Below are 22,001 nucleotides of genomic sequence, written 5' to 3'. Positions count from 1 at the left end.
ATTCCCTTCTATTCCTAGTTTGTTGGTTTTTTTTATCGTTAAAGAATGTTAAATTCTGTCAAATTCTTTTTCTGTGTCTGTTGAGATATTCACACTATATGTGACTTTTGTCCTTTATTCTATTGATGTGGTATATTACATTGACTGATTTTGAATGACATTTTTAATAGAAAGTTCAGAGGAAAGTAAAATATTTATTAGATCCATATTTCAATCAAAGTAGAAAAAAAGTGTTTCCCAAGTTGGTACAAATTTATAAGGAAATGAGAATAAATTGTGAAATGAGGCACATCTGTCTAACTCTTAAGTCAATTATCTTAGTCCTTTGATGAAAATCTAATGAGAGTTCACAATGGGCACTTCATATTTGACTACACTTATTTCCTTTAGTGACATGATTGGAATCTATAGACAGAACTAAAAATATGAATGGTGTGCCTGTATTTTAGCAATACATGTATCACAGTTTATACTATACTTTTAAATAAAGGAAAATATAGACTAAAGGACTGGGCCTTTATGAGGATTATTGCAATACAATTGGCCATGTTAAAAGATTTCCAATGAAATGTTTTTTGAAGGATTCACATAGTGAATCCTTTTTCAGTTCACACCTTGGATGATTCACTAAGATTACAAGATCTTCAGCTCAAACATTACCAAATTTTGAAGACTTAGGTTACTATATTACTATATATTTCCCCCCTCTTTTGATAGTTGTGTCAATACTTTTGTGCACTGGGGAATACTATTCAGCCATGAGAAAATTGTTTCAGCCATTTGTAAAAAATAGATGAAATGGGAGGACATTATGCTAATGAAATTAGCCAGACAAAGAAACACAAATATTATCTTGTATCAAATGTGGATTCTTAAAAAAAAAAGGCCAAAGAGCAAGTAAAATGGTGGTTACCAGGGTCTGGGAGTTGGACAAGATAGGGAGACACTAGACAAAAATTACAAGCCTTCACATATAATATGAATAAATTCTGGTGATCTAATGTATAGCATGGTGACTTTAGTTAATAATACTATACTGTACACTGGAAATTTCCTAGTCTTAAATATTCTTACCACCAAAAAAACAAGTAGTGACTATATGAGGTAATAGATATGTTCATTAACCTGATATGGTGATCATTTTGCAAGGAATATGTAAATGAAATCATTATGTCGTACACTTTAAACATATGCAATTTTATTTGTCAATTGTAATAAAACTGAAGGAAAAAAGAAATCTATGTCAAGAATTAATTAATTAGCAAAAATGGATTTGTAAGTAAATTTGTCACTGGAGAAATGAGTTCTCAACATATGAGGCTGTTGAGCCACTGCTGCTCTGAATAAACATAGCATGAGAAGAGATTGTGTCCCATAGCCTCATGTCTTAGGAGCAGTGCTGTGTGTCTGGTGTGCAGTAATGGTTGGTCTGCAGGATTCAGCCCATCACATCATGGGGGTCTCTGTTGCCTGAAAGCATGTAGGGCTGGCTGGTTCTGCAGTCAGAATATTGCTCTATATGTATGGAGTGTGCCATTCATACAAGAAACCATTGCTGTCTCCTGAGGATAGAGAGAACTGTCCCAGGTTTGTAAGAATAGGCTGTGTGATCTTTTTATTCCTATTTAATAAATGTGTTTTGTCAGAAAAAAATAGAGAAATTGTATGTTCTTATCTTTATCTTTTCATTAGACTTTACTTTCAATCCTGTAGTATTGACTTTTGGGCCTAACATGACTTTAATAACCATGTACTTTGCCCTGCCATCTTAATGCCTATGTTGTGGACAGATTCCTGTGGGGATTCCATTGATTCCAGGTGAACAGCTTTTCACTGAAATTATCATTTAATACTAACCACAAATTAGCAAATGGAAGAACTTGGTTGTAATACTTTCTAGCTGTGTGAGGATGGTAAAATCATTCTTAACCATATTCATACATTACTTTTACTGTGATATTGTTCATGCCTGAACTTCCAACTTCTTCTACTATATTTAAATGTCCCACTGGTACCTTGATTATAACATCCCCATAATAGATCTTTCTCTCTCTCTCTCTTTTTTTACTTAAGATGTAGTTAGTATAGTTTCACTGGTAATTGCTAATATCATCAACACTTACTTGCTAAAACTTAAAGTCTGAAAATAAATTGTAATATCCATTCCCTTGCTCCATATGATTAGATCAATAAACCACAGCATTTAAAAAAATTAAATTTATTTTTAGAGAGTGGGGAAGGGAAGGAGAAAGAGAGGGAGAGAAACTTCTCATGCCCCTGTTACTGGGGATCTGGCCCACAACCTAGACAAGTGCCCTGGCTGGGGATCAAACTGGTGACCCTTTGGTTTGCAGGCCTGTGCTCAATCCACTGAGCTACACCAGCTAGGGCAAGCCACAGCATTTTTGCCTTCTAAATGCTTGATTAATACATTCTTCTCTGACATCTTTCCTGGTAGACATTATTATTTTAATACATAAATACATTTTATATATATATACACAAATGTATAATATACAATTGATATATTGATGATAATAATAAACAAGTATCTATGCCATATTTTCATATAATTCTCATTTAAATGCAATTATAGATATTTACAATAATGCTAAAATATGCTTTTAACTTTTAATTTCAAACAGTTTAGATTTATACAGAGTTGCAAAAATAATGCAGTGATTTAAAATATGCCTTTTATTAATTTTCTATAAACTTCATATCTCACATAACCATGTTGCAATTATCAGAACTAAGAAATTAACCATGGTACAGTTCCATTAACTAACCTGTAGACTTTATTTGGATGTTACAAATTTTTCCATTAATGCCTTTTTCTTTTCTGGGAAAAGAAATTTCACATTGCATTTAGTTGTCATGTCTCCTTATTTTCCTCCAATCTGACAGTGCCTCATCATCTATCTTTTATGACTATGACACTTTTTTGAGTGTACTTGTCAGTTATTGTATATAGAATGTCCCTCAATTTGGGTTTGCCTGACATTTTCTCATGTGAATTTCTCATTGTGGTTTTGCATTTTGTCAAGCATACCACACAAGTGCTGTGCCATCTCAGTGTATTATATTGAGGTTTTCTGATGTTAAGATGTCTTATTACTGGTAATGTTTAACTCAATGACAGGTTAAAATGGTCTCTGCCAGATGTCTTCACTATAAATTACTATTTTCTTCATTGTAATCAATAAAGTATATCTTGAGGGATATAGTTTGCAACCATGAAAATATTGTCTTTTTCTTCACAATTTTGACCTCTAAAGTTTGCATTTATGACTGCATTTTGCCTGCAAGAATCATTACTGTGGTATCCTTAGGGAAAGTTTTAATCTCTCATTCATTCCATATGTAGTAAATTGAAGTCTTCAGTAAGGAAGAGCTGTCCCTTTTCTCCCATTTATTTATTCAATTACTTATTTATATCAGTATCAGCTCAAGACTAATACATTCTATGGGAAATAAACCAACAATCTCATTATATTGTTGTTTTTGACAAATTGTTTCAACTTTGGCCATTGGAAATTCTTCAAAACTTTTACATTCTTCCATTTTTGATTGTTCACTTCCTTATTTTGGTATCACAATGTTCTCAGAATCATTGTGAATTTTTTCTCTCTGGACCTTAATAATAAGAGCTTCTCCACAGAGCCCTGGTTCATTTTATTTGAGGAAGTCATTTAGGAACAAATATCTGAAATTACATGGCAGAAGACCCTCTCATAAGATATACTTTTATGTAGTATTTTTTGTTCCTTTTTGTGTTATATTATCTATTCAAAATATTGTTTTCTTATAACTTGCCTTAGATTTTTACATCCTCACTTCCTTCAGAGTGTTTATAATAGAAAAATTATAAAATAGTTTTTGGTATAGTTTATATTTAATTTTAGTTTCTTCTAATATCCTGGCCATTTGTTAAACAATTTACATATAGTAAAATTTAGTCTTTATGGTCTATATCTCTGTAAATTTTGACATATGTACAGAGTCATAAATCCACCAGACCATCAGAATGAGGAACAGTTCCATCACCAATGCGATTCCTTTGTGCCTCTATGTTGTACGCAACTCTTACTCCTATGCCCATCTCTGAAAATCACTAATTTCTTTGTCATCTCTAGTTTTGTATTTTCCAGAATGTCTTATAAACACAAACATACAACATGCTACCTGTTGTGTTTTCCCTCTTTCATTTAGCAAATGCATTTTCAATTTTTGTTTCTTAAGCATTATCATAGTCATGTAGTATCTCATATGATTTTAATATTTCTGTAATAATTAATTATGTGAGCATCTTTTTTAATGGTTCTTTGCCATCCAGTTATCTTTTCTTTAAGATTTTATTTATTTATTTTTAGAGAGGGTAGGGAGGGAGAAAGAGAGAGAGAGAGAGAAACATCAATGTGCGGTTGCTGGGGGCAATGGCCTGCAACCCAGGCATGTGCCCTGACTGGGAATCGAACCTGCAATGCTTTGGTTCGCAGCCCGAGCTCAACCCACTGAGCTATGCCAGCCAGGGCGCCACCCAGTTATCTTATTTGGTAATGTGTTTGTTTAGATCTTTCCACCAATTTACGTTTTCCTTACTGTTGAGTTTTGAGGGTTCTTTATTCATCTTGGATATAAGTTCTTTCTCAGAAATGTGACTTTATAATAGTATTTTATTCCTGTCTGTGACTTTTAGTATTTATAAAGTAAATGTGTCATTTTTTCTTATAAGAGTTAGATTTTATGTCATATCTTAAGTTTTTGCCTAATATTTTCCACATGCTTTCTTTTAGATATATAGTTGTTTTAAATTTTGTTTTTAGGTTTTGTGGGGAGATAATTGTCTTTCTCCTATTTCTACCTATCTTGCCATTTGAGCAAAGGCACTGACCACCACTAAAGATAAAATAATATAAAAATATAGGGGACATAGTGAGTAAAAATGAAAGATCCTGTGAACAGCCATGTTTGTTTGTCTTCTTCACATAAATATCAACTCTCAGAGGACAAAAAAGATCAAAGAAGATATACGACACTTAAAAATATATCTTAGAGCCCTGGCCAGTGCTTATTTGCTTGGAGTATCATCCTGTAACTGAAAGGTTGTGGGTTTGATTCCTGGTTAGGGCACATAGCTAGGTTGGGTTAAGTCCATGGGTCCTGGTGCAGGAGCTTATGATCACCGGTCTGTGATCATAAGAAACCTCCCCATCAGGCAGGTTCAGGAGGCACCCAAACCAATGTTTATCTCTTGCATGGATGTTTCTTTCTCTTTTCCTTCCCCTCTTCCTTCATCTGTCTCTGAAAAGGCAATGAAAAAATGCCCTCAGGTGAGGATAAAAACATAACAATAATAAAAAAATATATATCTTAGAATCAAGAGAGGGAGAATTATGGAAGGGAAAATATATTTCACTGGAAATAAGGAAGGAAAGTTTTCCTCAGTCATAAAACAAGAAAGAAAATTCTTATGTTTAGCATGGCTGGGAAATTTCTTGGTTGACAGTCAGGAAGTTGGCAAAACTAGGGAGAAAAAGGTTGTGTGATATGACAAGAGCCAGTCAGGACAATCTGTGGTCCCTCAATAATGCCAATTTCAGAAGTATAAACTAGAGTGCTGTTCTTGCTAAATTGCCCTCACGAAATAGAAAGATGAATGACTCATCATACCTCACATTAATGCCATGTAAAACATAAGGATCTGCAACCATGGCACAATTTTATATTGTGGGTTTGTGGGGTCTGGAAAGATGACATAAAGACTTTCCCAAACCTATTGCATTTGGTGATTTTTCATTTGCCATTTGACATGTAAATTTTTTATTATGAGGTCCTCCCTTTTCCTGAGGAGAAAAGAAACTAAAACAATATAATTTACCTCATATTATAGAACAGAGAATGTCTGATAAATTGGATGTAAGTTAATCTTGATTAATCAAATTACACTTTCCTTTTGAAAAAGTATTCATCATAAATTGAGAAAATTAGGTTGTCTGTAATCATTATAAAATTCACAATTAAAAAATAAAATATACTATTTCTTATTTTAAAAAATACAACCTAAGGTAATACAATACCATGAGAGTAAATGCATATGTATTTTAATGTAATTGATAAAGGATGACTAAAAATAGTTACAGATTGACTATACCTTTAAAGGTTTCATTCCACAACAAAATTACCTTACACTTAAATGAAATGCAAATGACATATCATAAATTCTACAAAAGTGGTGCTATTTGTGAAATTATGGGTACTAAAGGACATATTATTTCTTTTCTTTTTTTCTGTATATGAATGCCTAGATATCACTTCAATAAATTCACTTGAGGGCAGGGGATCTTGATTATTTCTCTCTTGACTATATGATTTTTATTATGTTTCAATAATGAGTATATATAGAGGCATCTTTTTCTGAAATTTTTATCTATAGAGAAAAATGCTTTGTGATTACCAAAGACTTATTAAATTCTAGGCAATAAAGTAGATGGTTTATATCTATTTATTTAAGTTCTTGTATGCACTTTTCAAGTAGAAACCTACATAAAAAATTAACTACTTTAAGAGGGACAGTCAAAAGCTACATAATTGGGGCCAAAGCTGCTGTGTTAAAGTTAAATGGACACATTTTACCATTTGAGAAATGGAAATTAAGCAAGTTAAATAATTTATGCAAGGTCACACAGGTTGTGATTAAAAAGCCCAGGATTCATCTTCAAGTCTCTCTTTAAAGCTGAGATTCTTGCCATTATGGCAACCATTAGATGCACCATATTGAGTGCTTAGTGGTCCTCACTAATGACTTCTTTGAACTGAGAAAAGGACCCTCAAACAACACTATTCTCAGTGATAATAGTGAACTTAGGCCAAATCCCCAAACCAACAACTTCTTTTAATCAAAACTGTTCCTGAACTTTCTAAATTTCTTTACCAAGAAACCTTGGTGAATAGTGCTTGTGGGTTAGTTATGCTCCTTGCATCAGTTCCTGTTGATCCAGATTCAAAGCCTGAGTAACTTTCAAAACACAATAATGATGTCTGTTCATAATTTGCAGATTGGCAATTTTACTGAAGATTTGGAGATGGCAGTGAAGATTATTTGCTGAACTGCTTAGCTTTCTACCAATTCTTCAATTTTGCCTTGCTTCAGCACAAATTTGTCTCCAAAACAGTACTAGCTACACTCAGTCCCCTGGAATGTACAACTTGTTTATTAAGCCCACCACACAACACACACACACACAAACAGTCAGAAAAATAAAATTTTTCCATGAAAAGTAACCATGTGCATACAATGGTTCTCAGGACACAGTAAATCATTATGGATACTGCTCTGCATGGCCTCACTTTGAAGTTAGCATTCTGTGAGTTCTCACATAGCTTTCCTTAAGCATGGGAACAGATGCAGGGCATGGAAATTGTAATGAACATTTCTTGTTTATATTTCCACAAATTGGCCACACCTTATCTTGTTACAGTACCTAGCTCTTACTAGGTACTCTTCCAGTAACTCTTTTCTTACTGAAAGTGCTCCAGGAAAAGTACTTCCCTTTGTGACTGGTACTTGTGCACATGACCACATTGGTCAGGGCCAGCAAGGCCAGTGATAAGATGTTTGAGCTCTCAGAGAAGCATGTTGTCTTTTTTTATGTTGGACTTGATCCTAGAAGTATATACCTCTGGAATTTTTGCAACCTTCTGAGAATCATTTGTGGAAGGACAATTGAGAGTGAAAACAGCACAGAAGACAGCAGGCCCAAGAGAGATAAAGGTATGTTCTAAGATGCCATTTACATCTTTATCAAGCTGTATCTGAGATTGCTTATCCTTGAACTTTTCAGTTAAAAGGGACAATGAATCTATTGTTTCAATAAAACAATTTAGTTAGATTTTCTTCTACTTGCCCAGACACACGCAAAACTATTTAAAAGAGATGGTGGCATGAAATATTAGCCTGAAAATATTTTAATGAAACACAGTATATCTTCTTGAGGTTTCTAAAAATATCACCAAAGATGTACATACATTTTATGCACAAAAATATTCTTTTTTTCCTTGGCTGGTGTGGTTCAGTGCATTGAACACTGGCCTGGAAACCAAAGGGTCACCAATTTGATTCCCAGTCAGGGCGCATGCCTGGGTTGTGGGCCAGGTCCCCAGTAGGGGATGCACAAGAGGCAACCACACATTGATGTTTCTCTCCCTCTCTTTCTCTCTCCTCACCCTTCTGTCTAAAATAAATAAATAGAATCTTTAAAAATACATTACTTTTTTTCTGTTTTGCTTTCTGATATAATTAAAAATCACATGCTCTATATACTGATGGCAAAATATTAAATTATGGTTATTTTGCATTATATTTGTTATATTTAATTATACAATTAAATAAATGGAATTTCAAGGGATAAAATGTATGATATATTGTATAGAGGATGATCTGCTGAAAAAGTGACAAAATGTACTGGGCTTAAGTGACATATAAGCTGATTTTTTCACTGAGTAACCATTATGTATACCACATTTTCTTTTCTTATTTTTCTATTTCTGCAGATAAATCTTTGTTGATGCCTTTATTTCTCTAACCTCATGTTTTTTTATGAAACCAAGCCAATTAAATGCTGAGGTCCCTGAACTGTATTCAAACATAACGAACTTTAATATGTTGAGAAAGCAGATGGGGCACATTAATGTAACAAACAGTAAACCAATATTGGCATTGCCTTTGAACTGTCCTTGAATCCATTCTGTATTCCAACATTCTAAAGGATGAGCAGAGAAGGTATATCTTATACACCAAACTGTGGTCTATTTTCAAATTATTTCCTACTACACTTGAATTATCCCTTCAGGTTTACCTCTTCCACATAGCCACTAACCTTAAATCACCTCCCTCTCTTCTCAAATTCAGGGCTGATATTATAGTTATATCTCTATACCTCTTTACATGACTAAAATGAGAGCTTGGCAAAGATCCTGTGGATGCTTGACTTCACTTAAAATGTTGCTGTTTACATATGAATATTTTCTTTACTAAGAGATTCTTTTTATTAATTTTATTGGGGTGACATTGGCTAATGAAATTATACAGGTTACAAATGTAAAATTCTAGAATACATCATTTGTATATTGCATTGTGTGTTTACCACCCAGTCAAATCTTCTGTTGCATACAATATATAACTGGTTCTCTTTCCAATGCATTCTTTTAATTCCTTTATAACTTTCTGAAGTTTCTTTGGAAACTACCAGCCTCAGATTTAAACCTAATTATGGAAAAGGTGATAATAAAAGAGGTCTGTTTAGAGAAGTAAATACTTTTTCCATTAAAATATCTGACTAATATTAATTACTTATTTTTTAATTTTAAAAGATTTTATTTATTTATTTTTAAAGAGAGGGAAATGGAGGGCGAAAGAGGGGGAGTGAAACATCAATGTGTAGTTGCCTCTAGTGCACCTCCTACTCGGAACATGGCCTGCAACCCAGGCCTGTACCCTGATTGGGAATTGAACTGGCAATGATTTGGTTCACAGGCTTATGCTCAATCCATTGAGCTATACCAGCCGGGGCTAATATGAACTATTTTTTAAAAGGTGTTTTCTAAAACTTATAAGAATAATTATGTATGTCTATGTGTTTATATATGTATTAGTACAGTGTGATGTATATATAATGTTTATATGTAGTATGTTTAACAAAGTCAACAACTTGATCTTTTAGTAAAAATAAATGAAGAGAACAAACTTGTTAAAACATTATGAACATATTTTCTTTACTAAAATATCTCTCCCAATTTAACAATGGGCTTGATATTTCCTTTGAGTATTAGTTTGAAGATTTGAAATATTGTGATGACATTTAGATTTATATATCCCTATATAATCACAATAAAATTTATATATCATACTGAAATTTAAGTGTGGTAGAATATTTTAATAATATCTATCAACTATTCATGAATATCTCTTTTATTAGAAAAGAGGTAGCTATATTTTCTCAACTCATACTTCATTCAACCATAAGCTCTTAACTACTATTGTGGGGGAAAAAAACAAACAAACAAACAAAAACCTGTAAGGTACCTGGAAGAGAAATCAGATCCTTACCAGAGTTTCAGTGCTTTGGGGACTGATAGACTCTTGCTGTAGATTGTAGCACCATGGAGGAGGCTACTCAGCTGGGAGGCTTTAAATTAGTGATAGCCAATCTAAGCCCATAAAATATTTCTTGAAAGATCTGGCCTCCAATTCTGAACACAGCCAAACTGAAAGCACAATCTGTGGACAGCCATCTGGTTCTGAAGTTTGCCAAGCTCAGCTTAATAAATAAATCTGATTTATGGGCATTAAATATAAACTTTATTCATAGCTGTGTAATGGATGTTTTGCAGAGACCGTTTTTACATATGCAGTATATCATTTTCCTGAGTGACAAGAGTGGGTTTTTCAAGGAAAGTGAGAGGAGGATGCTTTATTTTATATGTGCTTTCCTGCCCTTTCACTTTTGAGTTTGAAATACTATTTTTCTTCATTAGTGTTTCTGCATTAAGTAAAGACAAAGATGCTGAAATAAAGTGGAGAGGGGCATATTTGTTAGCTCCATGACTTTTTCAGAGTGAGCTAAAGACTAATTAGATTATTAGTCTGTTCCATGTTTCCATGTCTCTGGTTCTGTTTTTCTGGGTAGGTTATTTTGTTCATCAGAGTCCATCCAGTCTAAGTGAGGCTATATGGTATTTGTCTTTAGCATAAAGAAAAAAGTGGTGTATTTCACTTAGCATAATAGCCTCCAGTTCCAGACTGATAGCTATGGGAAGGGAAGAGGAAGGGAGGGAATGGTGGAAGGAAGGGGAAAGAATCAGTCAAAGAACAAGTATGAATGACCCACGGACATAAACAATGAAAGGGGACTGGCTGTGGGTGAGAGAGGTGGGCTGGGTAGAGGGGGACAAAAAGGAAAATAATTGGGACAAATGTAATAGAATAAACAAAAAATAGAAAAAAAAGAGTAACTAGATTAATACATAGTATTTGTAGATTATAATTGTATAATTACACCATATTTATATATGAAGATCATGTTAAAAAACATACAGAAATGAGAATATTACACATACAACACAACACGAAGTATTTTCTTTCCAGCTAGCTTGTAGAATATCAGTGTTTCTCTGTGTTTGGTTATCAAATATTTGATGTAAACTATATATATATACATATATAATATACGCAAAGTATGTAAAATACCATAATAGTCTCTACTATTACTACTACCCAAATTAAGAAATACAATAGAACATTATTACATCCTGCATGTGTCTCTGGATAAAAATCTTTCCTTTCTCTATCCTAATAGGTAACTATCAACATGAAATGTTATTATTTTTTGTGTGTGCATATGGTATTAACATGTATGTATCTAAAAACAGTATGTTGACAGCATTTTATTGTCTGCTTGTTTTAATTATTATGCATGCATATATGAATAGATAATTATTTTTATTAGTAATTTTTAATAATCATTATTATGTTTCTAAGACTCACTCATATTAGTTGCGACTGTTTCATTCACTTTCACAACTGTATAACATTCCATTTTGTGAATATGCCACAACAATAATCTATTTTGGGATGGCTTTTTCTTTATACAATAATGAATACTGTGGTCATTAAAATCATTGCACATATGTTTAGCCTTGGTTTCTTAGTTTTTGGGTGGATGCATGTCATCTTTACTGGATAATGTCAAACATTCTCCAACATGTGTTTACATATGCTTGAGGTCTGTCCAGAAGTTATCCAGTCATGTAATATGAAAAACAGTGATGTTTATTGAAGAAGATATAAGATATAAGAAACATTATATGTAGGACAATGATGTCTCAGTCTTCTTCAAAGTAGGCTCCTTGGGCCCATACACAGTTCTAGTTACCATCAGCTGCCCTGTCATGTTTTCTCAAATCTTATTGACTGTCTGAAATCTCTTCCCTTTCAAAGGTGATTTTGGTTTTGAGAAGAGCCAGAAGTCACAGGTCACCAAATCTTGGCTGTAGTGGGGCCAAGTCACCTGGGTGATTTGATGTTTTGCCAAAAAACTCTGCATGAGATGTGATACATGAGTGTGCACATTGTCGTGACGGAGCTGCCAATCACCAGTTGCCCATAGCTGCAGGCTTCTGAATTGTCCAAATAGTTTCCACAGAGGAATGTTCAAGCTTAACAAAAAATCTGATGCACATTCATTGCCCTACTCACTCAGTCATTTTGAATGCAATGACCACTCGGTACAAATGCTCACCCAATGGCATCTACCTCTACCACCCCCACTGACTAGTACAATGCAGTCTCCTCATTGTTTACACATGCACCTTTCAATCCACTTTCCTTGGCTGCCAGGTTACATAGATAATTGTGCAAACCTTTCTAATTATATTAACAGTGGTAACAATGCTCAGACTTTTTCCTGCCAGACCTTGTATACTCACCAGCAGTGTATAATGAAAATGGTTCCTTTGGTTGCCCTCCAGTCGCTTGATATTGTCAGACTGTTACATTTTGCCATTTCATTGAATGAAGAATATCTTAATATGCATTTCCCTATTTTATGTGGTTGATCTTCCATGCTTTTTGGCCATTTGTGCTTCCTCATCTATGAAACGTTTGTTTCCGCTTTGCCCATTTTTCTACTTGTAAGTTTTTCTTTTCCCCATTGATTTGTAGGAATTGTTACTTGTTCTTTATAATAATACACTGTCCATTTTACATGCTGGAAATACATTCACCAGGTTTATGACCCACATACTTTCACTTAGTTTATAGTGTTTTTTGACTCGCTAGCTCCAGCTCTCATTGGGCTTCTGGCAAGATGGAAGAGTATAAGCATATATTGACACTGCCAGAACAGTGGAGTGGAAATAGGGACTGAGCATGACAAGAAGTAGTCTAACATCTGTATGTCCACCAATGGCCTTTCGAAATCTCTCTTTGCTTGCAACCAATAAAACAACAGAAGGCCCAAAAGGTTAATGATGGCACTCAAACACTAAACCCTGACAGTGGACAATAGAGAATGAATCTTGAGTAAAGTATATAATAATAACAGTACAGCTTATTATAATTTATTCCTGCCAAGTAAGTTGTAATACTTTTAGTTTCAGTTTTCCCTCTTATTTTGTGAAATCAATCAATTTTATTTCTAGGGAAATAAAATTATAAGAACAGAAAAGATATATTTTTATCAAATTATTTATGTCTATTGTAAGTAGTACAAAATAGTAGAAAAAATTTAGATCAGAAACTAATAGATATAAATATAAAACACTGCATTTATAGTTAACTTGATTATGTTTTATGTATATAAACATCCTATGAATTTTTTTAAAGAATAAAAAATGATAAGTTAAAGACAGATGACAGATGTATAATAAAATAACAAAATGAATATTTGTGTTTATACATTTTCAACCAAAATGTTGGGCAACAGTCTTGGGTCTTCTCCTGCACTCCTCCACTGTAGTCAGTCACCACTGCTTATGAATTTGACCTCTTAGTTTTTTTCTTGTCATGTTTTCATTTTACTCCATTTTAAAATTCCACTAACCTTTCTAGATTACTTATAATAACCTCATGATTTATCTTGTCTGTAGTTACAACTCTTTCAATTCTTTCTGCATCTGAAGACAAAATAAACTCTCTAACAATCAAATGTAATCTCTTTTATTTAAAGTGCCTTTTTTACTATAATGCATTTTTAAAAGCTCAGCACTTTAAAGTATCGTCAAACTCACAATGTGGGATTGCAATGGGGGATGCAGAGTAGGGGTCTTCTGCAAATAGAGCATATTCCCCACGACCTTTGGTTGGGGGAGAGGGGAGTGGATAATGCAAGGTTAAAGATAATTTGCATAACAATGACAAGTTGATAGCTCTGTCTTTCCTGAAGTGAAGAGGACTGAGGCCCAGGGTGAATGGTTTAAGAGTTTATGGTGACTCACAACATAACCAGGGGAGACAGATGGCCCCTCCAGATGCCCCTATGTCACTGGAAACTCTTGCCCTGACTAAATATGGCAGCTAAAAGAAGGTAAAAGATACTGGGGAACTGGCAAAAATGGTAGGTACTAACATACCATAAGAGGGGACAGATATGAAGTCATAGAGGAAGTTCTGGGCTGAGCTTTTAAAGGAGGGCAGGCTGAAAAAGAAGGAGGTCCACCACAAGGTCTAGTATTTAAGGAGCAAGCATGAGGTTTGGCATAAGAAAGGGGAGGCCCGTTGGGAAGTCTGCCTGGAGAAGATGGCAGCAGAGCTCATGGAGCTCTGCGGGGACCTGCCTAACCAAGCATAGATTCGTAGGAGATGCTTGCAGCTTAACTGTGACTGGGAATGATGGGTTGAAGACTTCTCCTTCTCTGAAGGATGTATGGAGAAGTCATTCTCTTGGCATTGTGGCCCCAGACCCTCCCACGACCCAGTGTAACAAGGCATATGTTTTCCTGAACAATGGCATGGAGACTGAGAGCAGTGAACTCCAGATCCTGAGGGAGAGAGCTGCTGCGAGAGGATGGCAACTCTGAAATCCACAAGTGCATGTTCCAGAAGGGATGGAGATCTGTTTGCACAATCAGCTTAAGGATAGATAAGGAAACGGGGAACTTCTGGGTGTGGTCTTGGCTTGCAGCCTTTTGGGGAGCAAGGGAAGTACTGGATCTCATGGGAGAGGAGGGCTCTGAGCAGGAGTGCTCTTAGCCCCCCCTAGGTTGGAACCCTGTTAATAAAAACCTGTTTCCTTCAACAGTAATTGTTGGGTCTTGTGTCAAGGTGTCACGTGGCCAAGCCCCAGTTTGCTAGGTTATAGTATAGCTTCTGCCTATATACAAGATGGGGTAATATTAGGTTTACAGTTGTGAGTATGAAAAATGGTTTATTCTTATATTATTATTTATTAATTATTATATTGTTTTCCATATAAACAACTGTAAACTTACTTTTTCCCCCACCTTATATTCTTTGTGCTTTCTTTCCATTTTCTAAAAAAAGAAGAAAAAAACCCAAACTTCAACTTTGTCTGTCTATTCCCACATATATTTTTTCTGTTCATTTTCTAATTTACTTTCAGTTCCAGGTTTAATATAGTTTTATTAAAAATATTCCCTTGTCTTTGAAATCTAAATGATCCAAAAATATTGAATAATTTTTCTAGTATAAATTTATAACTTATATTATTATTACTTATCCTTCTGTAGTGTAACACTGTAGTCTGTGAAAGCAAATTTCCCTTTCTTCATCACTTTATATCTGGCATCTTGTGCATGTCCAAAATGTAAGGCATATACTAATATATAGTATATAATACATAGGGAATATAATATATGGCCAATACATATTTATTGCATTAATTCTGGGTGGGAGTGGCTTCATCAAAGGATACCAGGCTGGTGTCTTTGCTGCTATCATGTGCAGATGCCAACTAACAAGGAAAGACTATTGTACTTGTACTTTGCTACCATGAATACACAGTTCTGGCTGTCCTAAGAGTCTCCTGGAAGAGTTTAATTAGCAAAACAGAATCACAGAAAAGTTGGCGCCCATGAGAAGGATTTGATTTAGACTAATGTGAGGAAAGCAATGGTAGAAAGCCAGCAGATAAATTGTTCGACTTCCCTGTATATGGTGGATTATTTCACGGTAAAACTACTTTCACATACGCTTTCTCTGAAGATGTCCACCATGACTGAGCAAGGGGCTTCATTGCGGAGATTTGGCTAGCTCAATATTTCCTTTGCATTGGCTGTCTCTTCAACATTATTGTCTCCTCCCCTATCCTTGTAAAGTGTTAATATGTAACATTTCCTTTTTCTCGAGTTTTTTTTTCTTCTAGGAAAATTGTAGAGTAGAACTCCAGGCCCAAAAATGGTGCCCAAAAGAAAACTCTCAGGACTTGGTTATGGAGTTAATTTGTCTACCTGTCTGAAAACAAGAGGAACTAGAGAAACCTAAGGTCAAGTGAAAACATTCATATAATTTAGTGGCATCACAATTACTAAAGTTTTCATTTGTGGACATTTGGGGTTAGGTGAAGGTAAAAAGTCAGGTGTTGGGAAATCAACTAGCTTCTACACTTTATTGTATAGGAACAATGACAAAGATTGTGAAGTTTTGATGGATTGAAACTGTCCAAAAAAAAAAGTAAAATAAAACTGAAAGTGAATTCTTGAGACTTGCTTTGGAAAGCAGAAGTGTTTTCAGTAGTTTTAAAAGAGACTCTTACCACCTTTAAACCCTAGGAAGACTACTGAAAATCAGTCCCGCGATCTGACTGCAAAAGTTACAGGGCTGAAAGAAACTAAACATGCAGTCTCAAAGATCTTTTATTTCAAATCTCTGGGAGTGAAACAGCAGGATCCCTAAACCAAGAATAAAAATATTTGAGTTAACAAGCCTGGGAATTTTTAGTCTTATAAAACCACTTCCAGATAGTGAAAGCAATGATGGACATCTTGCCAAAATAAAACTGTCTCAGTGTCCTCTGAAACCGTCCACTAACTTGACTTAAAGCTCAGAAGAAGACCATTATTTTTCTCAAGATCTGCCCTCACTAAAATTCATGGTTTTTTTTTTTAAAAGAGTCAAGTCTTAGAATACTCAGACTAGAAAAGCTGCACTTTGAGAAAAAATAGCCTACCAGCCAAGCAGCTGAAGCACTGGAGAATAAGTGTTAATAATAAGAGTGTGTGGGGGTTTTAGGATATTAGACCAGAGGAAACAAAATATAAGACTGTTCATAGACTCACTGATTTAGGAATGCCAACTTACTGCAAAGAACTCAATATTATGTCAGGGTCACTTGGACTTGATCCTGTTAGTTTGTTGGGATGTTTCCTTGAAACTTATAGATGAACATGACATAGAGAATTTAGATGATGTGTTGGAATGTCATTGAATTGAGATATAGGAAGGATATTAGGAAACTCAGAGGAGTGTCTATATTAGACTAAATTTACTCTGTCAGAGGCGATATCCAGCATGATTGTTCTCTTCCTGATCATAAGGGAAAGGAACTACTTTAACAGTGATAAAGAAGAATGATACGAAGGAAGCACTGGAATTTTTGGACAAATTTCCTACAATATTCCACCTTGATATAAAATTAATGTCAAATAAAATACCATTCATGGAGCAACAATGGATCCAATATATTTCTTCTTTCTTCTAAACAGCCTGAGAGTTTAGGTAGCTCTATTGTAATGCAAATAGGATTATTATAGTAATTTTGGATGAATATTTTAAAAGCTGTTATTGTGTGTCAGTAATGTTTATGATTACCCTAAATCCTTTAATAGCTCCCTTGAGATGCCAAATGCAAGGGCAAATAAATAGCTTTCAGAATAGACATTAATGGAGGCAAACAAAATCTTGTTAGCAGCTTGCTTTGTAAAAGTTCTTTAGCTCTTTTAGAGACTATTGAGGATTGAGAAAAGCAGTATATATTTTCCAATTTTATTTTAAAAAATTCTTCCATCTTCTTCTTTGATCCTAATACATTTGGGAAAGATAATTATTAAATCTATTTTAAGGCAGCATTTTGAGTAAGAATTTAAAAAAATTTTAGTAGTTACTAGTAATACTATTGGTTGATAATATCATTACCATTACAAATGAGAAAATCTACATGACACACTTGCATAATTTGATGTGGATTCCGAAAATATTTTTAAGAAATCAAACAGAGGTGAAATTCAGTGGCTGTTGACATTTCAAATAAAATATATAAAATTTTTATAATTAAGTTAAATATAACAAGCAGGTACAAAATATTGTTAAAACTAATTAAAACATTTATGGAATATTTTATTGCAACATGTTTATATTTATAATCACACTGAAGAAAAAATAACCTGTGCAATACTAAACTATTCTAATACTGTGTTATGCAGCTCATCAAGCAAATTGTAGAAGTAAAACAATAATTATTTATATGTGTAGTGCCTTATATATTTAACATTTTATTTATTGGATATAACTTTACCCTTGTAATAAGCCTATGCAATTTTATTTTCAATTAACATATACAAAATATTTTTGTATGGTTATTTAAATCATTGTTTTCTAACAGGTGTATAGTCTTATTTGAGCATGGTATTTTATGCTTTCTTGTTTTAAATATTTCTCAATGTGGCTTTTTATTTGTGCATGTACTGTTGTATTGGATTTTCAAATTTATGTATTGATATAAACTACCTAGACTTTTGCTTCTTTATGGGTTAAATTTTTACTAGTTACTGTAAATTAAGACATTATCTGATATTCATTAATTCTTGCAGAAAATAAGCAGATCCTAAAATAATTGCACTGTAATTTTTTATATTAGAAGGAAAAATATTACAAATCAAACAGCAATATCTTACTAACAAAATATGTCAGGTATTACATTATATCCAAAATAAAGATGTGGCAAGTAAAAGTCAAAAACTGAGACCAAGAACCATGGCATTAAAATGACACCTTTTAATGGCAAAGATTAAAATTTATGTTTGAGATATGATTTTTAAAAAGATTTTATTTATTTATTTTTAGAGAGGGAAGGGAGGGAGAAAGATAGAGAGAGAGAAACATCAATGTGCAGTTGCTGGGGGCCATGGCCTGCAACCCAGGCATGTGCCCTGACTGGGAATCGAACCTGCAACGCTTTGGTTCGCAGCCCAAGCTCAACCCACAGAGCTATGCCAGCCAGGGCTGAGATATAATTTTTAAAATTATTGCAATAAATAATTTTGTATCAAGATGAATATAGTAAAAGTTCTAAATACACAATTTGGAACTAAATTTTATTTAGCTTTATTAGTTATATTTCTAATGCTTATTAAAATAAATGTGAACAGATATTAAAATATAAATCTGAAAATAAGTCTAGATTCTTAAACAATAACAATGAGATTTATTAGCCTATCATAAAGACGTATTTTTAATTAACATATGCTATTCATAAAAATCATTTCATTTAAGATCAGAAAGAAAAAAAATTTTATATTTCAAAAACAGAAATTGAGCCCTGGCTGGTGTAGCTCAGTGGATTGAGCGCGGGCTGTGAACCAAAGTGTCGCAGGTTCAATTCCCAGTCAGGGTACATGCCTAGGTTGCAGGCCATGACCTCCAGCAATCGCACATTGATGTTTCTCTCTCTCTCTTTCTCCCTCCCTTCCCTCTGTAAAAAATAAATAAATAAATAAATCTTTAAAAAAAAAATAGAAATTGTACATGAATCCATCTATGACAATAAAATTTAAGTAGTTATAAAATATCAGTAAAATATAACATAAATATACAATTAATAACTAAAGAGACAAAAATCAACAAAAATGAATATATATATCTTTATGTTGTTTTTCTTGGTGAAAGAAGGAATCAATCTATATATCTGCCTCCAACACTGGGAAGAATTACATAAGGTGAGGAGCTGATTAAAACAAGTGCTATGATAGCCATTCCTGCTGCAATATTTCTATTATTGCACACACACACATGAAGTGGGCACAGGGAGTCACCCACTAGCAGTCTAATGGGCAGATGACACTTGCAGCACTGCAGTTAGGGTATCTTGCTGTTTTCCAGCAGCAGAGGTTAGAGAGCCATACCTGAAACTCAGAGGTAAGCACAGACCTGTGACTGATACTGAGAGGGTTCCATTTGCTGACTATTTCTGTATTTCAGCAGAAACATTAGGAAATTTTGCATTTCTGAGAGTTTCCACAACTAAAAACTCTATAGAATAAAATAAAAAACTAGTCTATATTAAAGATTGCCAGGCAGAATTGATGGTAAGCTATCTTGTATTAGATATAAGTAGAAGAGAAAAATTATAGATTTAAATCCCAAAATACTGTAGATGTGTGAACTCTGAGATATAAAACAAATATATGGAACTTGCAGATTATAAATTCATAGATGAACAAATAATGATACACTTTTATTAATGAAGAGAAGCTTTTGATAACAACCTCATGAGACTTCTAAAAAGGAGAAACATGTTTGTTAAAAAAAACAAATGAATGTAGTAAGTAGTAGATTAGACTCAGCTAAAGAGAGAATTAATAAAGACTGAGCATTCCCTGGCTGGCGTAGCTCAGTGGATTGAGTGTGGGCTGCGAACCAAAGTGTTGCAGGTTCGATTCCCAGTCAGGGCACATGCCCGGGTTGCAGGCCCAGCAACTGCACATTGATGTTTCTCTCTCTCTCTCTCTTTCTCCTTCTCTTCCCTCTCTAAAAATAAATAAACAAAATATTAAAAAAAAGAAATGTCGCTATAAAAAAAAGACTGAGCATAGTAATCATAGAAAATATTAGAGAATGACAAGAAGATCCACTGACTAGTTTATTATTATGCAATACTGTGGTCTTATAAATTCAGTGGATTTATAATTGATATTAACACTTGATGGGGCAAAAATGTTTTTGTTATCACTTACCAGGGTGTTCTTGGATTATTTTCAATTTTTTATATTAAATTTAGTGTGTAACTTTCAAGTTTTTTTTAAAGTACTGATATGTTGATTTGGGATTATGAAAAATTACTAGATTAATTTGAAGGAAATTGGAATCTTTACCACATTAATTTATCTTCTCTAGTAAACACATTACATATTCCCATTTCTGTAGTCAACTTTGGTGACTGAAATTTTTCATATCATTTTTCTTGTAGGTATTATACTTTGACATAATATTATGTATTTTTATTTTGAGTATACTACATTTAAAAAATTAGTTTCTAAAACTACTTTCTGTTAAAATGTAGAAAATACATTGATTTTCTTTTTCTCATTTATCTCATATCTGGCCACTCACTTAACAGTCTCAGATTCATTTTAAATAAGCAGAGCTTAGCTTCACTGAGCTTTAGTGATTAAGGCAAAATCTGTTTTCTTTAATGTTTCAAATATTATTTATATGGAAATGCCTTTTATTAAAAAAGAAAATAATGTCTATTTATGTATCACATTACAGAGTTTCCAAGTATTTTTCTATTATTATGGCATTGTTACTGAACAGGGGTCTGGTCCTGAGCTTGTCTGCCTAGGGACAGCTGCTGAGGGACAGCTGCTGAGGGACAGCTGCTTGACTTCATGTAGGAAATATTTTACAACAGGAGTCCAGGTGGCTATGAAGATATACTTATTAAAGCTGGGGTCAGTAAAATAAGGAAGGGCCTAGCATAGAAGCAGCAACAGGAGAGCTTAGGCTGGGCTGCCTTAGCGCAGTTGAAAGTCAGAAGAAAGGGGACTTTTGGGACAGATTCAGGGAATTAGCCTTATACAAGCTGCCAGCAGCCCAATGCCTTAGAATTTAGGAGAAGGAGGCATATTTCTATCCTATGTAACTTCTGATTTATGCGTGTGTGTATATATAGGTATAAATTTCTCCTCCCTCCTTCTCTCCCTCCCTTTCTGATTGTTTTCTACACAAACGCGTACAATAACCTGCACAAGCGCATGAACTCAGAGTCTCATAAGAGTGTCTCATTAAAGTATGATAAACAGGAAATAGTTATGGAGTACAAACGATCTCAAATAATTTTCAAAACAACTTAGCAAAACACAAACCTTAAATCTAAAAAAAGTAAAAAAATGGTGAAATTGAAAGTAAACAAAAGCAGACTCTCAAGCTGAGGGTTTTACTCCATGTTTTCTAAACAAAGTGCCTTTGTTTCCCACATCATTTTACACCTCACAATGGGGAGGACAAAAGTGGGTCAGAACCAGCTCCACACTTCAGGATCGCTGACTCAGTTGAATTCTCACAGGAAATCTATCCGGTGGAAAAACTGGACAGAGACAAAGCAGTGATGTGAGAGTCTTAGGCAGTTCACCTGGGGGCTGGGTGCAGGAGCAGAACTTTATATTTAATCGTGAATTTCCCCTTTTGCTTGTAGCCCTGAAGGATGTGCTAGGATCTTTTTATAATACCAGAATATTACTTGCTCTCTCAGCCAGGGATAAAATTTCAG

General features: G+C 34.1%; 1 long non-coding RNA gene across 1 annotated transcript; it reads right to left on the bottom strand.

The window, feature by feature from the left end:
- Positions 1-3,260: 3,260 nt before the first annotated feature.
- Positions 3,261-21,245, bottom strand: LOC118500472. The gene is made up of 3 exons (XR_004903031.1): positions 21,170-21,245; positions 7,981-7,987; positions 3,261-3,270 (listed from the first exon to the last, which is right to left on the bottom strand). It is a non-coding gene; the product is annotated as an uncharacterized LOC118500472 (long non-coding RNA).
- Between the last annotated feature and the right edge of the window lie 756 nt (positions 21,246-22,001).

This window comes from Phyllostomus discolor, chromosome 5, assembly GCF_004126475.2.
Source record: "Phyllostomus discolor isolate MPI-MPIP mPhyDis1 chromosome 5, mPhyDis1.pri.v3, whole genome shotgun sequence".
NCBI lineage: Eukaryota > Metazoa > Chordata > Mammalia > Chiroptera > Phyllostomidae > Phyllostomus > Phyllostomus discolor.
This window is presented reverse-complemented; position numbering and strand designations above follow the sequence as displayed.